Source organism: Petromyzon marinus, unplaced genomic scaffold (genome assembly GCF_048934315.1).
Source record: "Petromyzon marinus isolate PM22_M1 ecotype Great Lakes invasive population unplaced genomic scaffold, UKy_Petmar_22M1.pri1.0 PM_G_Scaffold_11, whole genome shotgun sequence".
Taxonomy (NCBI): Eukaryota; Metazoa; Chordata; class Hyperoartia; order Petromyzontiformes; family Petromyzontidae; genus Petromyzon; species Petromyzon marinus.
In genome coordinates, this window is record NW_027422662.1 from 4,490,259 (window position 1) to 4,509,235 (window position 18,977).

The following is an 18,977-nucleotide window of genomic DNA, read 5'->3' on the forward strand; positions in this document are numbered from 1 at the left end:
TTTATTTTATCAATTTATTATTTTATTCTCATTCTACGTGACTTTACCGAAAGAACCAAAGAAGATACCCAAAATGTATTTACTTGAAAACATAGAGCTGATATTTATTCTTGGTTCTTTCGGTAAAGTCACGTAGAAGGGAAACAATAAAATAATAAAAATATAAAACAATTAAATTCTCACGACGTTTTGACTGCAACAGAAGCAATCATTATCAGGTGTCACACACAGGCACACACACAGAGACACAGGCACACACAGAGATACAGGCACACACAGTGTGTACACACAGTGTACACACAACACACTGTACACACAGTGTACACACACACAGTGTAGACAGTATATACACAGTGTACACACACAGTGTATACACACAGTGTGTATACACAGTGTACACACACACAGTGTATACACATAGTGTACACACATAGTGTGTACACACAAACAGTGTGTACACACAAAAACTGTGTACACACTGTTTCTGTGTGTACAGACTGTGTGTGTGTGTGTACACACACACAGTCTGTGTACACACACAGTCTGTACACAGTGTACACACAGAAACAGTGTGTACACACAGAAACAGCGTGTACACACAGTAATGTCCACGTTGTAGTTGCTGAGCTCACGCACGCAAGGGTCTCTGTTCAAGAGATGGAGCAATGGAAAATGTATCTAAATCAACTTAAACTCCATCCCTGCTTGTGACGTCACCACTCAGCATGACCTCATCGGTGTGAAACGCCGTTGGGAGGTGTGCCTCGCTAGTGACGTCATGTCACCAAGGTATTCACCCCACCCCCGTCCACCGCGCCCTTGATCGTGACGTCACCTCTGCTTGGTCACTGCCGATATCTGTTCCTGTACATTCCTTATTTGGGCAAAGCTACGCCCAGTGACTGGCGGCTCATTAACATAATGAGTTCGTGAAAGCCGTCGCGAGTTGATTGGGACGGGTTCAGCACCCACGCCCCCATCCCTCGACATATGGCCCGAGCTCATTAACATAATTTTATTCAGGTACGGAGCCGCTCGTGGTAGGGGAGTGTCTTGTACCCCGGACGTGACGTCATATCACCTGCTGCCGCGCGACGTCACGAGGTAACAGGGAGCGTTCGTTTCGCTCTTCCACTGAAATCCGAGGTGAGAAATTATTATCGTGTTGGTGGTCGTGGTTGTTGTGGTGGTTGTTGTGGTGGTGGTTGTTGTTTACCAAGGTAGAGCCTCGCTCTCTCAGGGATGTCAGTTGAGTAGCAGCGAGCATGGGAATCGATGTCCAGGTTGGAACTTTACAACGCGGGGCCTAGCCACGCGGGGCCTTGCCTCCTGCCCTCGCCTGATCGCGTTTGCTTCAATTATCTCGCTTAGTTGAGCAATCTTTGTAAGAAAGTAATCTACCAGGCTATGCGTTTATTGTGTGTTGATCGACTCTCTGTGTTGCATTGCATTACATTTCAAAAATTTTACTCAGTTTCTTTGATTAAGTGTGCTTTTGATTTAAAGCTTTCTTGACTGCAGGGATTCATATTCTTGGTTCTTTCGGTAAAGTCACCACCACGTAGAAGGGAAACAATAAAATAATAAAAATATCAAACAATAAAATTCTCACGACGTTTCGACTGCAAGACGAGCAATCATCATCAGGTGTGAAAACCACAGCAATAACATTTTCTTGCTGTGGTTTCTTGCTGTGGTTTTCACACCTAATGATGATTGCTTGTGGTGCAGTCGAAACGTCGTGAGAATTTTATTGTTTAATATTTTAATTATTTTATTGTTTCCCCTTCTACGTGGTGACTTTACCGAAAGAACCAAGAATATAAGTGTGCTTTCTCTCTCTCTGCGTGTACTCGTGTTATTATTATTTCCTGCAGTCACCAAAGTTCCAAATCTCTCATTGACACAAGGCCGTAATTATAATATATTATAATAATTATAATATATTGGTGGGGGACATATCCCCCCACAATAATCAAACATGCTCAAAATGTCTCCCCCAATTTATTGCTATAAAAATATTATTTAAAATAATAATTGCTATGCTATGTTAATAAAAACAATTTGCTAAACCTTGGCCACAAAATGTGGACTTGTCTTCATGTAACAATGTGTAGATTTGTGTTTGTATGATTGCGTTGTACTTTATGAATCCCTAATCTCTGCCATTGCATACTATGAAACAAGAAAAGTTAAAAAATAAACAACAGAGCAATGTAATACAATACAATATTATACAATATTGTATCAAATAATACAAATTCCATCCCATGTGTTAGTGAAATTTTTCAATATTTTAAAAATTAGTTTTCAAATTTAGATTTTCTTTCTGGGGGGGGGAGACCCCAGAGCCCCTGGTAGATTTGTTCCCCCCCCAATGTTGACTCCATGGCTACGGCCTTGCATTGACTCGCGGATTTCTCTAAACCCCTCCCCTCTCTCTCTCTGCACCCCTCTCTCTCTATTTAACGCCTCGACACAGAGGCGTTGTTTCTCTGTGTGCCTACAGTGAGGGAGAAAAGTATTTGATCCCCTGCTGATTTTGTACGTTTGCCCACTGACAAGGAAATGATCAGTCTATAATTTTAATGTTAGGTTTATTTGAACAGTGAGAGACAGAATAACAACAAGAAAATCCAGAGAAACGCATGTCAAAATATTATAAAATGATTCGCATTTTAATGAGGGAAATAAGTATTTGACCCCCTCTCAATCAGAAAGATTTCTGGCTCCCAGGTGTCTTTTATACAGGTAACGAGCTGAGATTAGGAGCACACTCGTAAAGGGAGTGCTCCTAATCTCAGCTTGTTACCTGTATGAAAGACACCTGTCCACAGAAGCAATCAATCAATCAGATCCCAAACTCTCCACCATGGCCAAGACCAAAGAGCTCTCCAAGGATGTCAGGGACAAGATTGTAGACCTACACAAGGCTGGAATGGGCTACAAGACCATTGCCAAGCAGCTTGGTGAGAAGGTGACAACAGTTGGTGCGATTATTCGCAAATGGAAGAAACGCAAAAAAACTGTCAATCTCCTTCGGCCTGGGGCTCCATGCAAGATCTCGCCTCAGGGAGTTGCAATGATCATGAGAACGGTGAGGAATCAGCCCAGAACTACACGGGTGGATCTTGTCAATGATCTCAAGGCAGCTGGGACCATAGTCACCAAGAAAACAATTGATAACACACTTCACCGTGAAGGACTGAAATCCTGCAGCGCCTGCAAGGTTCCCCTGCTCAAGAAAGCACATATATATATGCCCGTCTAAAGTTTGCCAATGAACATCTGAATGATTCAGAGGACAACTGGGTGAAAGTGTTTTGGTCGGATTAGACCAAAATGGAGGTCTTTGGCATCAACTCAACTCGCCGTGTTTGGAGGAGGAGGAATGCTGCCTATGACCCCAAGAACACCATCCCCACCGTCAAACATGGAGGTGGAAACATGCTTTGGGGTGTTTTTCTGCTAAGGGGACAGGACAACTTCACCGCATCAAAGGGACGATGGACGGGGCCATGTACCGTCAAATCTTGGATGAGAACCTCCTTCCCTCAGCCAGGGCATTGAAAATGGATGGTGGATGGGTATTCCAGCATGACAATGACCCAAAACACACAGCCAAGGCAACAAAGGAGTGGCTCAAGAAGAAGCACATTAAGGTCCTGGGGTTGCCTAGCCAGTCTCCAGACCTTAATCCCATAGGAAATCTGGAGGGAGCTGAAGGTTCGAGTTGACAAACGTCAGCATCGAAACCTTAATGACTTGGAGAAGATCTGCAAAGAGGAGTGGGACAAAATCCCTCCTGAGATGTGTGCAAACCTGGTGGCCAACTATAAGAAACGTCTGACCTCTGTGATTGCCAACAAGGGTTTTGCCACCAAGTACTAAGTCATGTTTTGCAGAGGGGTCAAATACTTTTTTCCCTCATTAAAATGCAAATAAATTTATAACATTTTTGACATGCGTTTATCTGGATTTTTTTGTTGTTATTCTGTCTCTCACTGTTCAAATAAACCTTCCATTAAAATTATAGACTGATCATTTCTTTGTCATTGGGCAAACGTACAAAATCAGCAGGGGATCAAATACTTTTTTCCCTCACTGTATGTGTGTATCTCTCTCTGTGTGTCTCTGTGTTCTATCTCTCTCTGTCTGTGTGTCTCCTTGTCTGTGTTTTGTCTCTCTTTCAAATTGAGCAATCTTTGGAAGAACGTTATCAACAAGGTGGGGTGTTGACTCTTATGTTGGCCGACTCTCTGTGTTGTATTGCATTACATTTCTATTCTAGATTTAAAGCTTTCGTGACTGCTAGGATCCATACGCTTTGCTTCTATTGGGTAAAGTCACGTAGGTAAAACATAAAATAACAAAAATCACGACGTTTCGGCCACAACACAAGCGGCCTTCATCAGGTGAAGGGACGAGACTGTCTGGAGGACAGCGCTGGAGTGGAAAAAGCCACGCGCAGATCACGACCTTTAAGCTGTGTGAGAAGAAACAAAGCACCTTGACAAAGGAATTAGCATATAATTTAGCATTGAAATGGCTCATTGAAATAGATAAGTTAAAGTATACACATCCGCAGAGGCACCCCTTGACAAAGGAATTAGCATAGAATTTAGCATTGAAATAGCTGAATGATTAGCTTGTAACTGGTCACAGAAATAGCTATGTTAAAGTCAGAGCATATACATTCACTGAGGCACCTAGTACAAATCAAACAGGAGAATTTAGCGAAACACAACCACGCTCAGACCGCGGACCTTTAAACTTTGTGCGAGCAAACAAGGTGTCCTGACAAAGAAATTAGCATAAAAATTAGCATTTGATTGGCCGATTTTAGAAAAGAGGTGTTGTACGTGCCGGTGGACTTGCCGTTTGGCGCGGGAGGGGGGGGGGGGAGAGTTTACCTATTGATGGTGTGAAAAGGGAATTTATAAGAGCTGCGAAAGTTTGGGGTACCACTACTTGAAAAATATACTGTACCATTGAAATTAGTTTAATGTTTAGTTCGATTTAGAACATCTTTCCAATGGTTGCTAAATTTGAAACCATCTCGGTTGAAATTGTGTCTGTGTTTGTAGATCTGAATTGCCTCGTGAACAAATCTCTGATAAAAACCCGTGGGTTTGCAAAGAACCTTGGTATCGGAGAAAATGATATCGTGATCACCCACAGCGTTGTAACAGTGATCAGCCACGGCAGAAGAATTCGTTTTGCCGTGTTTCAAATCTGATTTGTGCTCGCGGATTCGGTCAGAGACATGTCGCTTTGTCTCCCCGATATAGCAATCACCGCAGGTACAACTCAATTTGTAAACCCCGGGGTACTGTAAGTCAGGAATGACATCCTTCACGGATGGGATCAGATCACGAATTTTGTGTACTGTATTGAACCGGACCTGGATCTTGTGTTTGTTTAGAATTTTGGAAATCTTTTTAGTAACGCCTGCTATATATGGTAGTGTGATGGTTTTGACCGGAGTATCAAGTTTTTGTTTCTGTATGGAGGGAGAAACAGCTTGGCGGATGATACGGTCAGAGTAACCATTCCTTTTGAGGGCCAGGTGTACATGTTTTAATTCACTGGTCAGGTGGTGTTCGTCCGAAATGCAATGAGCCTTATGGTATAAAGTTTTGATGAGAGAATTATTTTGGGCTGGGTGGTGGTGGAAATCAGGTTTCAAGTAGGAATCTGTGTGGGTGGGTTTCCTGTAGACAGAATGCCCCAATGAGCCATCAGGTCTCCTCTCAAACAGAACATCTAAGAATGGTAGCTTGCCATCTTTCTCCACTTCCATGGTGAATTTGATGGCGGGATGTTTGGAATTGATGTGGTGTAGGAAAAGGTTCAAAGCTGGGAGGCCATGTGGCCAAATGACGAAAGTGTCATCCACATATCTCTTCCACAGGGAAGGTCTGAGGGTGGAAGTCTGGATGGCGTCTGATTCAAATTTCTCCATGAAAATATTGGCTATCACTGGTGATAAGGGGGATCCCATGGGGGTACCCTCATTTTGTTTGTAGGAGCCATTCCAAGTAAAGTAGGTATTGTTGAGGCAGTGCCTAACCAGTGCAGGTGTGTCGGGGTCTAGTCCATGTTGGACCAAATTTTCAATTATTTCAATGGTATCAGGTACTGGGACCTTGGTGAACAAAGAGACCACATCGAAGCTGACAAGGATATCGTCAGGGGACAGTACAACATCTTTGACCTACGTGACTTTACCCTTTGAACCAAAGAGTATGGATCCTTGCAGTCACGAAAGCTTTAAATCTAGAAGTGTACACACACACACACTGTACACACACACAGTGCACACACACACAGTGTACACACACACACACTGTACACACACACACAGTGTACACACATAGTGTACACACACACAGTGTACACACACACAGTACACACACACACAGTATACACAGACACACAGTGTATACACACACAGTGTACACACACACACAGTGTATACACAATAATGTCCACGTTGTTGTTGTAGCTGAGCCCACACACCCAAGGGAGGGAACAATGTAAAATGAATCTAAATCAACTTAAACTCCAACCCCGCTCTGTGACATCACCACTCTGCATTACCTCATCGGCGTGAAACGCCAGGGTGAGGTGTACCTTGCTAGTGACGTCATGTCACCAAGGTATTCCACCTCGCTCTTGAGCGTGACGTCACCTCCGCTTGGGTCACTGCCGATTGCGTTCCAGTGCCAATCCTTATTTGGGCAAAGCTACGCCCAGTGACTGGCGGCTCATTAGCATAATGTGTTCGTTAAAGCCGTCACGAGTTTATTGCGACGGGTTCATTGCCCACGACATATGGGACATGTTACATTTACATAATTTATTAATTCTCTAATTTATTCAGTTACGGAGCGGCTCATTGTGGGAGGAGCGTGTTTCGTACCCCAGATGTGACGTCATGTCACCTGCTGCCGGGTGACGTCACGAGGTAGCAGGAAACTATCGCTTCCTGCACTGAAATCCGAGGTGAGAAATTATCATTGCGATTGTGGTTGTTGTGGTTGTCGTAGTGGTGGTGGTTGTGGTGGTGGTTGTTGTTGTTAACCAAGGTAGAGCCTCGCTCTCTCTCGTAGGGATGTCAGTTGAGTAGCAGCGAGCATTGGAATCGATGTCCAGGTTGGAACTTTACAACGCGGGGCCTAGCCACGCGGGGCCCTGCCTCCTGCCCTCGCCTGATTGCGTTCACTTTAATTATCTCGCTTAAGTTTAATTTGTCTTCACCCGGCTCGCCACTTTGTAACTTTGTTTTATTGTAAATATTCACGCAGTTTTGATTTTCGTTCTTTTGTTAGCAGGCCAAGCCCGCTTGAGCTGCTATACCACTCTTGTTATCAGAAGCGACCTGCCCACAACAACACAAGGTGAGGCTTTGTCAACGTGTGTGAATGTTTTGACTGAAAACTTTGGTGACTGCAGGAATTAATATTCTTGGTTCTTTCGGTAAAGTCACGTAGATAGAAAATTAAATAAAAATAGCAATACAATAAATAAATAATTGTGAATAAAGCAAAAAAACTCACGTCATTTTGATCGCAACACAAATGGCCTTTATTTAATGTAATTCTATTATCTGTTATTGTTATTTTCTATCTACGTAACTTTACTGAAAGAAACAAGAATACGTGTGTCAATGTCTATCGGTCAAAGACACTCAGCGGAGAGACGCGCAAACTCCAAATATACAGCAGGTGTCAGGGTCGGGATCGAACCCACGACTTCCTGTATACCAGGTGAGGTAGTTAACATCTCACCACGGAGAGAGACACGCAAACTCCAGTTATCCTCGGCTATGTTCGTTGATCCTCAATTAATTACTTGGTGCAGTGAGGAAGCATTAATGCTGAGCAGATGAAGGTGGCCAGGCATGATTCTAGACACGCCACCGCCTGTTTACCCAGTGACAGTGTACAGTTTGTGTTTGCAGTAACGTCTATTAACTCTGTCGAACACGGAGGTTTTATCATAACAGTAGTTTATTTTTGTTTTCCTCTGGAACTCTTTATAATAATGGAAACAGGAGGTGAACACAGCACACACATTCAGCTGAAGTGGGAACTGTTCATCCCAGCATTCAAGGACATCTGAGCCTGGATTCACACCTCTAAGTTGCGATTGAACGTTAATTTATGCATTTCTGCCTAACACAAATAATATTGTTTTCAACACCCTTTGCTATGTCAGCTGAATTTAGCTCTCATAAATATTCCTTTTGTAGCCAGACAGCTGAAATTGTGTGCTCGGAGTTTTTGGTGAACATTCATTTTGAAGATACGAGGGCTTCCAGGCATGTTTATAACCATTTGCCCTCTCATTGTGTGCCATAACAGTCCGTGTGATGAATTTGGGACACTTTTCCACTATATCATGAATATGTGAATAAGTATAGACGTGTAAGTCACGTGTTACTGTGTGTATATGCTTTCCTCTGTGCATCGATACTGAAGTGTAGATAGTGTGGATATTATTTTTTTCTGTCTGCAGCTGACGCTTCCTCTGCAGAATTGGTCTGATGGAGCAAATGCACTCAGCGCAGCTCGGTAGGGCAAGTCAACAATGCGACCGGTGTGCATACAGCACGGATCGGACTGGAAATTTGACAGAGCACCAGAGAACACACACGGGAGAGAAACCCTTCAAGTGCAGTGTGTGCATGAAGGCGTTTTCACATTCATCTACTCTTGTAGCACACCAGAGAACACACACGGGAGAGAAACCCTTCAAGTGCAGTGTGTGCATGAAGGCGTTTCCACGTTCATCTCTTCTTGTAGAACACCAGAGAACACACACGGGAGAGAAACCCTTCAAGTGCAGTATGTGCGTGAAGGCGTTTGCACATTCATCTACTCTTGTAGTACACCAGAGAACACACACAGGAGAGAAACCCTTCAGGTGCACTCCGTGCGGGATAACGTTTGCACAGCAACAACAACTTCAAGTACACCAGAGAACACAGAAGCATCAGAAGATCCACAAGGAGTGGAGTCTGAAATCAGCTTGTGAAAGTCAAAGTGCCACCATGAGCCCATCCCTCATGAAACAAGAACCGGAAGAAAATCCCAGCTTGGACACTTTTAAAGGTATCGGGGTGAAACATGAAGAGGTGATGGTGAAATGTGAAGAAGTGAAGAGCAAAGGAGTGAAGGTGAAATGTGAAGATGAAGATTCAACTCCAAAATGGGACCTTCACATCGACAGAGGCAACGTGAAGCAGGAGGAGATTTCTGACTGTGAGGCAGAGCGAGGCAACTCCCAGCAGTTTGTGGAAGTGGAGGTGTGGGTGGACTTCCTCCGAGACAATCCAAAGTCAAGTGGAGACCCGGTAGATGTGTAAACTTTGCGTTTTAATAATTGTGTTTTTTTATTTTATTTTGGGCACCATTATAATATATGCCACAGGACCCGCACGAGCTTAATCCGGTACTGTCCGGGATACCGTTCCAGTGCCCAACCAGGCTGTTGAAAACACCGTGAGTGGATATTCTTAGCTCTTTCGGTAAAGTCACGTTGAAGGGAAACAAAATAATAAAATTTATATAAGACAATAAAAATTCTCATGACGTTTCGACCATAACACAAACGGTCGTCTTCAGGTGTGTCGAAACGTCGTGAGAATTTATATTTTTTATATATATTTATTTTATTGTTTACCTTCAACATGACTTTACCGGAAGAGCTAAGAATATGAATTACTGCAATCACAAAAGCTTTAAATCAAAATTTAACCGCGAGTAGAGTTGAGGGTGACGGTGGAGGGCGCGAAGGGGGCGAGTGATGCCGATGGGCGGCGAGGGGGTCATCCGAGAGGATGCCCAGTGGGGAGATCAAGCAATGAAATCGCTCCACGTGTCAGGCGCTGGGTGGATCACCGCACAGCGGCATTGTGGGAGGTGGCGACGGCACGGGGGAGGTCTCTACCCGCTAGTGGATTGACCGTGGCTGATGGTGACGACGACGACGATGGATGTTGCTCACTCAACTCTGCGACGTACGAAACGCCGGAGACGCACGGCGATGTGCGGGGTGTTCAGCGGCACGGTGGAGCCGATGGCCTCCTTGCAGCCGCTGTACAGCTGACGCACGACGTGGAGCAGGGCAGGGAGCACGCTGTCCACTATGTCCTGGCAGCTGCCGCTCAGCTGACCCATAGCCTGCAGTAGAGCAGGGAGCACGCTGTCCACTATGTCCTGGCACTGGTGAACATCGGTCCCCAGGTGGCGACCGCTGCCGGTGGAGAGACGTCCTTCACGAGTCCCGAGTAGTTGTTGATCGTGGTGGTGGTGGTGTTGGAGCCGTTGATGTTCGAACCCCCACGCCGAGATCCTCCGAGGAGTTCCACCACTGGCTGCGATAGCAGCAGAACCAAAGTGAGCACAGCCGTGAAGATCGCCACGCTGGTGGTGGTGGTGGTGGCGAAGTACTCCGCAGACCTCGAAGTGGAGGAGCGCCGTGGGGCAAGGTGGTTGCCTCTCCCGGAGCCGACTCCACTCTGGTCGCTCCAATGGATGCACCTTTGTCACAGGCCTTTAATGACAAGAATGTGAAGTTGGACACTCAGTTCCTAGGTTAAACCTGCATGGTTAGAGCGGCCAGTTTTTGTGGACCTGTGGGTTGGGTAGATCTCGAACCAGGAGCGAGAGCCAATAAGCTCCCAAGCATTCACTCGGTTTTAAAATCCATTTATATGGTGCTTGCTTAATCGCCTCTGGCAATTCGGAGTTTTGTATCTCGTCTCAAACACTTGAAGAGCATCCCCAAGTAGCAGCTGCCCCTGTGTGGCACAAGGTGGTGGCCCTGCACCGGCCTGCATGTGGACAAGAGCCTGTCAGTAGGGGGCGATGATTGATGTGGCATCTTAGTTGTGGAGTTTGTAGGTAATGTTTAGAATTTGAGCAATTTTGACCCAGACGCCAGCATGCAATGGCCTACTCGTTTTGAATGACAATACAATAGCATGTTGTACATACACTGTTAAGCAGACGGTGCGTATTTTTAAAAATAGCTTCATGTTAATGCGATGTAACCTGATGCAGTATATTTCAGTGCAGTAATTCAATTTTGTTAATATGCCTGTCAATAATTTAGAATTAATACTTGTCTGATTGTGTGCGTACATGTAACATTTTGTCTGTAAGGGTCAAACATTGAATAAGTGATGTTAGGACAAAGTGTGTGTTATGGAAGTAACCTGTACAGCTTACTCAGGTAAGACTCATTGTTATTGTGATACAGGTCAAAGGGTATTTTTGTTTTTCGATTTAAAGCTTTCGTGACTGCAAGGATTCATCTTCTTTGGTTCTCTAGGTAAAGTCACCACGTAGAATGAGAATAAAATAATAAATTGATAAAATAAAATCACGCAATAAAATTCTCACGACGTTTCGGCCACAACACAAGTGGCCTTCATCAGGTGAAGGGATGAGACTGTCTGGAGGAAAGAACCAAACAAGGGTATTTTTGTGTTTTCAGGAAGCATCTCCCTCTGGAGCAACTCATTGTCTTTGAAATAGGGAGAACACTCGGATCATTAATCAGTTACGTGGCATACCACTCAAAGGTTACACGTAGAGGAGGTTCATTCTCTGCAACACGAATTGTAGTTTTGTATTACGTGTTGACGTAGATTTTGTCGAACTAGGACATAGTTCATAGTTCATTTATTTGGTATGGCCCTGTGAGCCATTCGGCTCTTGAATCGGGTGCAACCGCAACAAACAAAAACATGAACAAGAAAATATCTTACAGTGGTTATGTGACTGCAAACAGAAAATACAGGAAAAAAATATCAAAATATTCCTAAAATAGCACCGTACACCAATGCTGTGTGCAAAAATCCCAGTGGGATGCAAGTCAAATAACAACAACAACCACAAGACAACTAAGATTAAGGCCATCAGTCTAACTCCGTACTACTATAAACAAAAACATGGCCAAAACAAAAAAAACTTTTCGAAAATCACCAAAATAAAAGCCATAAATCCAATGTAACAGTGATCATAGGGACTGTGACCGAATTTTTAACAATAAACTACATAAATAAATTATAACACCAAAATCTAGACCCATATTTTAGGCCACTGAATAGCAGTGGCAGCTAGGGTTGTACAACTCCTCTAGAGCAGTTTTGAGTGAAGATCTCATAGGTAGTGATTCAAGTTGCAGTTTATTGGCAATAGCATTCCAGACCCTGGGGGCATCAATAGCAAAGGACCTTCCTCCAGTTTTTTTACGGCAATAGGGAATGTGAAGCTGGTAAATGAGCGAAGACCTGAGGTCATATTTGTTCTTTGAAACAGAGAGGAGATCCAGTAGGTAGTCTGCGGAATTTTTTGTAAGGACATCGTGAATAAATAAGATCTGGTGCACAAGCCGTCGAACATTAAGAGATGTTAAGTTTGACTCAATGTAGAGATCACAGTGGTGAGTCCTATATGGGCAGTTCAATGCAAATCTTAAGGCCGAGTGATAGATGGAATTAAGCTTCTTCAGTACAGTACTTGGGGCTGATTTATACACGATGTCACAGTAGTCAAGTAGAGGCAGTATGGTAGCTTTTATCAATTCCAAACGGAACATTGGGGGGAAGCAGTGCTTGTGTCGATACAGAAAACCAATTTTTATTTTTGTCTTTTTACCAGTATAATCAATGTGATCTTCAAAACTAAGTTTTGAATCCAGGATGACCCCAAGATACTTATAGATCTTGACTTGCTCTATTTGATAATTATTCAAGGAATGTAATTGGGGAAAAATAACTTCCTGCTTTAGTCCCGGAGAGAAGCATAGCACCTTGGTTTTGGAGGTATTCAGGACTAGTTTAAGAGAAACTAGCTGATGTTGTAGTTTGTTGAAATCACCCTGGAGCTTAGCAATCACGTCATCCGGAGAGCGGCCAGCAGTAATGAGTATCGTGTCATCTGCAAAAAGATTTACCCTGGAATGATCCAGTTCAGTGCCCAAGTCATTGACATAAAGAGAGAACAAGAGGGGGCCGAGGATGGAACCCTGTGGAACCCCTTTTGTTATCTTAACACTGTTTGACCTCCAACCATCTGTGAATACAGTTTGGGTGCGAGAAAAGAGGTAATTTTTTTACCATTGTACTGTGTTCTCGGAAAAACCGAGGCAACTTAGTTTACTAAGCAGGGTGTTGTGGTCAACTGTATCAAAAGCTTTGGACAGGTCAAGAAAAAGACAGACACAGTACTGCTTATTATCAAGGCTATTGTAAATTTGATTCAAAGAGTCTAATGCAGCAGATGTGGTGCTGTATTTTTTCCGGAACCCAGATTGTTTTAGATGTAGTAGATTGTTGGTGGACAGGAAACTGCTAATTTGGTAGTTCAATAATTTTTCAAAAATTTTCATCAATGGGGACAAAATTGAGATAGGTCGGTAGTTATTGGGATCATCTTTAGGGCCCCCTTTGTGAAGTGGGCAGACATAGGAATGTTTCCATTCTAGAGGAACTGATGCTTCTTTGATGGACAGGTTGAAAATATGGGCTATAGGTTTGTATATTAGCTGACCAACAGTTAGTAGAGCAAAGACGGGAAAACTATCTGCTCCGGTAGAGGAGGAACCTTTGAGGTAGGACAGTTGTTTCAGAACATTACTTTCGTGGATTGGTTGGAAACTAAATTCGTTTAATGTTTGGACAGGGGTGTAGGAATTTGCAGGAGCAGGGGTGACTCCCAATACATTATCAAAAAGATTACCAGCTTCAGAAAAATGAAGGTTAAAATTGTCAACTATTTTTTTGGGATCTGAAAAATATTCCCCATTTCGGTGAAGCTCAACGGGCAGATTTTCTGTTTTGGATGCCTTTTCGATAGATTTGATTGTTTTCCAAAAAATCCTGGCATTTCCATGTGATTCCAGGAGAGTGGAGGAAAAATAGGCATTTTTTGCATGCCGTATTTTTTACGCATCTATTCCTTAAAATCCTGTTTTCTAGCCAGTCATTTACCAAATTACTTTTCTGAGCACATGCCCAAGCCTTGTCCCTAGTTTTCATGAGCTTTGTAATCAAAGGATCATACCATGGTGGGCGGTTGCCTTTAGTTTTAAATCTAACCAACGGAGCATGTTTGTTAAGAATTTGGAGAAATGTGTACCTGAAAGTCTCCCAAGCCGTAGTCAGGTTGGGTATATCACAGACCTTATCAATATCCGAGTGAAGCACATCATTTGTAAATGCCTGAGTGCTGAAGTGCCTCAAAGAGTGCTTCTCAACAATTTTAGGGGGGCTTTGGGTCTGGCTGATGATCTCACACCAAAAATGAAGGAGTGATCACTAAGGTTATTACCCAGAACACCAGTCAGTGCGAAATTGTGAGGGGCATTTGTCAATAGGACGTCAAGCAGAGTTGACTGTCCCGGATTTTTTAAGTTGGGTCTTGTGGGGACATTTATTAATTGAAACAAGTTAAATTCATCTGTAAAATTTGTGGCCACGGCCGGCGGGTTTAGCCAATTCCAATTTAGATCACCCACTAAAATTATTTCACCTTTAGGGAGGCCCCCAAAAAGCTCTCTCAGTGCCGATGCAGCTTCAACATCCTTCCCACAAGGCGGTCTATAGCAGCACACTACCAATATCTGTTGATTATTTGGGAGAGTTATTCTGAGAGCCAGACCTTCAAAGCAACATTTTTTAAACAAAGAGTGAGCTGGTGAACATGCAATAGTGTTACGAACATAGATGGCAATTCCACCTCCTTTAGATCCTCAGTCAAGCCGAAAAAGGTTGTAGTTTTCAATCGTAATCTGCAAGTTATTGACGGCAGGAGTGAGAAATGTTTCTGTTAGGCAAAAAATGTCCGGATCAAGATTTGCCACTTCTAGTTTTAGTTGACTTAATTTAATCACAAGCCCTCTGATGTTGATATGTAGAACACCAACACCTTTCCTGCCAGAAAAATCTACAGAATTATACGAGCTCTTTTCATTTGGGCCTGGATGAAGCTCAATACCACCCAGGAATAAGAAATGTAGAATTAACAGTTTGCATAAGTATTTTCTGTGAAAGGATGAAGAGCGGCGAACCTTGGACGAATAGCAGCAGCTCGCAGATGGTGTTATTTTTAAGAGCAAAATGAAGTTTGGAAGGAGTGCTGGTGAAGTAATGGGACAAAGATAGGGTTTAAAAGGATACAATGATGGAGTGTAGAAGTGTCTATGAGCTGTTTCATTTGCAGGTGTAGTGGCAAATCGAGCAACAAGTATTGACGCAAAATAACGAGGGTAGCCGTTTGTAGAGTTGAGTGTGACACTAGATATGGCCGGGAGGGACAGCAGTAGGACACACAGCAGGAGAATTGCCATCTCTAAAATATCCGGGGTATACACAGATTTACACACAAGTGGAATAGAAAAATATATATACTTGTAGGCCGAGCGTGAGAAAAACGTCTTGCCGCACTCGTCACACATGCACGGCTTCTCGCCCATGTGCTAGGGTTTAACAGCGCCCACCCCCCTCTCCCAGACAGCAGATTCTTGGCTGTTGTGGGCTCGGCTGAACCTCTTGCACCGCCTCCTTTCCCCGCCGCAGGATGGTGCTCGAGTTAGCCCTTTTGAGCTCAGCCCACGACTGGAATGTCGTTTCTTGGCCTGCTCCACGTGAATGAGTTAGCTGCGGGGTTCGCCACGGTGTGACACATCAGCTGAGCGTCAGCACGCTCCAGGTACCACTGTCAGTGGCAGGTGGGTAGGCCTCCCAGCAGGTGGGTAGGCCTCCCAGCGGCAGGTGGGTAGGTCTCCCAGCGGCAGGTGGGTAGGCCTCCCAGCAGGTGGGTAGGCCTCTCCAGCAGGTGGGTAGGCCTCCCAGCAGCAGGTGGGTAGGCCTCCCAGCAGGTGGGTAGGCCTCCCAGCGGCAGGTGGGTAGGCCTCTCCAGCAGGTGGGTAGGCCTCCCAGCGGCAGGTGGATAGGCCTCTCCAGCAGGTGGGTAGGCCTCCCAGCGGCAGGTGGGTAGGCCTCTCCAGCAGGTGGGTAGGCCTCTCCAGCGGCAGGTGGGTAGGCCTCCCGGTAGGTGGGTAGGCCTCCCAGCGGCAGGTGGGTAGGCCTCTCCAGCGGCAGGTGGGTAGGCCTCTCCAGCGGCAGGTGGGTAGGCCTCCCAGCGGCAGGTGGGTAGGCCTCTCCAGCAGGTGGGTAGGCCTCTCCAGCAGCAGGTGGGTAGGCCTCCCAGCAGGTGGGTAGGCCTCCCAGCAGGTAGGTAGGCCTCCCAGCGGCAGGTGGGTAGGCCTCCCAGCAGGTGGGTAGGCCTCTCCGGGGCACAGTGTGGTGAGCAGTGTGTGTGAACAGTGTGTGTGAACAGTGTGGTGAGCAGTGTGTGTGAACAGTGTGTGTGAACAGAGTGGTGAGCGTTTGTGGTGAGTGTGGTGAGTGTGGTGTGGTGAGTGTGTGGTGAGTGTAGTATGGTGTTTGTGAGTGTGGTGTGTGTGTGGTGAGTGTGTGGTGTGTGTTTGTGGTGAGTGTGGTGTGTGTGTGTGGTGAGTGTGTGGTGAGTGTGGTGAGTGAGTGTGGTGTGTGTGGTGAGTGTGTGTGGTGAGCGTTTGTGGTGAGTGTGTGGTGAGTGTGTGGTGTGTGTGGTGTGTGTTTGTGGTGAGTGTGTGGTGTGTGTGTGGTGTGTGTGTGGTGAGTGTGTGGTGAGTGTGTGTGGTGTGGTGTGTGTGGTGAGTGTGTGGTGAGCGTTTGTGGTGAGCGTGGTGAGTGAGTGTGGTGTGTGTGGTGTGTGTTTGTGGTGAATGTGGTGTGTGTGGTGTGTGTGTGGTGAGTGTGGTGTGTGTGGTGAGCGTGGTGAGCGTGGTGAGTGTGGTGAGCGTGTGTGTGGTGAGTGTGGTGTGTGGTAGTGGTGGTGTGGTGGTGGTGTGGGGTGTGGTGGTGGTGTGGGGTGTGGTAGTGGTGGTGTAGCGTGTGGTGGTTTGGGGTGTGGTGGTGTGGGGTGTAGGGGAGGTGGTGTGGTGTGGGGTGTGGTGGTGGTGGTGTGGTGGTGGTGGTGGTGTGGGGTGTGGTGGTGGTGGTGGTGTGGTGGTGGTGGTGGTGTGGTGGGGTGTGGTAGTGGTGGTGGTGGTGTGGTGGTGGTGGTGTGGGGTGTGGTGGTGGTGTGGGGTGTGGTAGTGGTGGTGGTGTGGGGTGTGGTGGTAGTGGTGTGGGGTGTGGTGGTGGTGGTGGTGGTGTGGGGTATGGTGGTGGTGGTGTGGTGGTGGTGTGGGGTGTGGTAGTGGTGGTGTGTGGTGGTGTGGGGTGTGGTGGTGGTGGTGTAGGGGAGGTGGTGGTGGTGGTGTGGGGTGTGTTGGTGGTGGTGTGGTGGTGGTGTGGGGTGTGGTGGTGGTGGTGGTGGTGTGGAGTGTATGGGTGGTGGTGTTCTTTGTGTTTGAGCGGGGAATGTTTTCTCGTGCCAGGACGTACTTCTGTGGACCGCCGTTCGCTTCGTTGGGATTTCGATTTGACGATTCTGGTGGTTTGGTTGTGGTGGTGGTGGTGGTGAGTTTGAATGGTTTTAAGATCGCTAACTTGGTTGAACACAGGCACATAGTGTAGAATTGTTGTTAGATTGTTGAATGTGCGTAAAGTGTGTTTTGGTGTTACCTCGGGATATTCATAATGAATGGTCATTCAGTCCATGCTTATTTAATCCATTTAAAATGCAGTTAGACTGCAGTTGTTACGTTGCATCATGGATATGTTGGTTAATATCTGATGCGGAAAGTGACTGATGGATACAGCAGACTAGGCCAAATTTGTGGATTCACCGCGAATTCTCAGATTTTGACGTGAATTAACAACTCGTGGATTTTCGCCTCCTCGGCCAAAATGTGTAAATCTAACAACAGTGAAACCAACATTGGCGTTCTTGAAAATCCACCTGGCCGCCCCTACAGTGGAGCAATGGCATTTGTTTTACTGATTGTCCGTGTCGGGCGGTGGTGGTGGAGGGTTACGACACATTAACAATAACGCGAACTAACCCCCAAAAACATTCACGAATAATGCTGCTTGCGAAAAGCCTACGCGTTACACGAGTTGCATTTGTTTACAATGTGTGGGCAGAGTTTGATGCCGGTGGGGCGTGGCTCTGCTATCCACGTTGTGGGCCTGGTCTTCTGCGGCGTTCAGCAGGAATTGTCATCACCGATTTGGTCGTTTAGCGCTACACGTTTTAGTTTTTTCGTTTGCAAACTCGAGCGAACTCTGCAGAGACCCCGAGTTGGATTTCCTTGCTCACGGCCCAAAAACAGTGTGACAATTATACTCTTTGGTTCTATTCGATAAAGTCACGTAGGTAAAAAAATTAAAACAACAAAAATCTAGAAGTGTGACAATTATATGAACCGGTCGTGGGCCTCCCCGAGATCGACTCCGCCTAAAAGTAGTACCTTGTGGGACGTGTAAAACATCACCGCTGGGGAGACAAAGGGGTGCCGGCCGTGGTTTCTGGCCACCCACCCCCCTCGTGTGCCACAGTGCCGGTAGCCTTCGTAGGTGCTGCTGCTCGCCACTAACAGCGCTTGCCCCCGACAGCCTGTTCGAGGCTGCACGGGGGATCTTTGGCGGCGGCGGCGGTGCAGGAGGTGTGCGCAGGAGGCCGAACGGCGTCCGGAGGAGTGAGGAGACGCGACCCGCGGAGAGCTTCCATGGAGAGAGGCGGGAGCGGGGCGAGGGAGAGAGGGGGCCAAGGAACGGGGAGAGGGAGGCCTGAGGGAGAGCATCGAAGGGGGGCGGACGAACGGCAGCGAGGGACCGGGGCTCGCTTCGAGGGGCACAGGAACTTGGCGGAACCGGGGAGCGGGAGGGGAAGAGGGGAGAGAGAGATGGGGAGGCGGAGTCGAGGGGCGGAGACGTGGCGAGCGGGAGGCAGCGAGACCTGACGGCGTGGGGGATGCAGCGAGAGAGAGAGAGAGATCGCCATCAGAGCAATTTCATGCAACGATTT

General features: G+C 46.1%; 1 long non-coding RNA gene across 1 annotated transcript; it reads left to right on the forward strand.

Moving 5' to 3' along the window:
* Positions 1 to 1,058: 1,058 nt before the first annotated feature.
* On the forward strand, positions 1,059 to 18,709 carry LOC142909008 (uncharacterized). Its single transcript, XR_012932061.1, has 4 exons — positions 1,059 to 1,146; positions 6,887 to 7,008; positions 7,335 to 7,403; positions 18,566 to 18,709. It is a non-coding gene; the product is annotated as an uncharacterized LOC142909008 (long non-coding RNA).
* Positions 18,710 to 18,977: the final 268 nt, after the last annotated feature.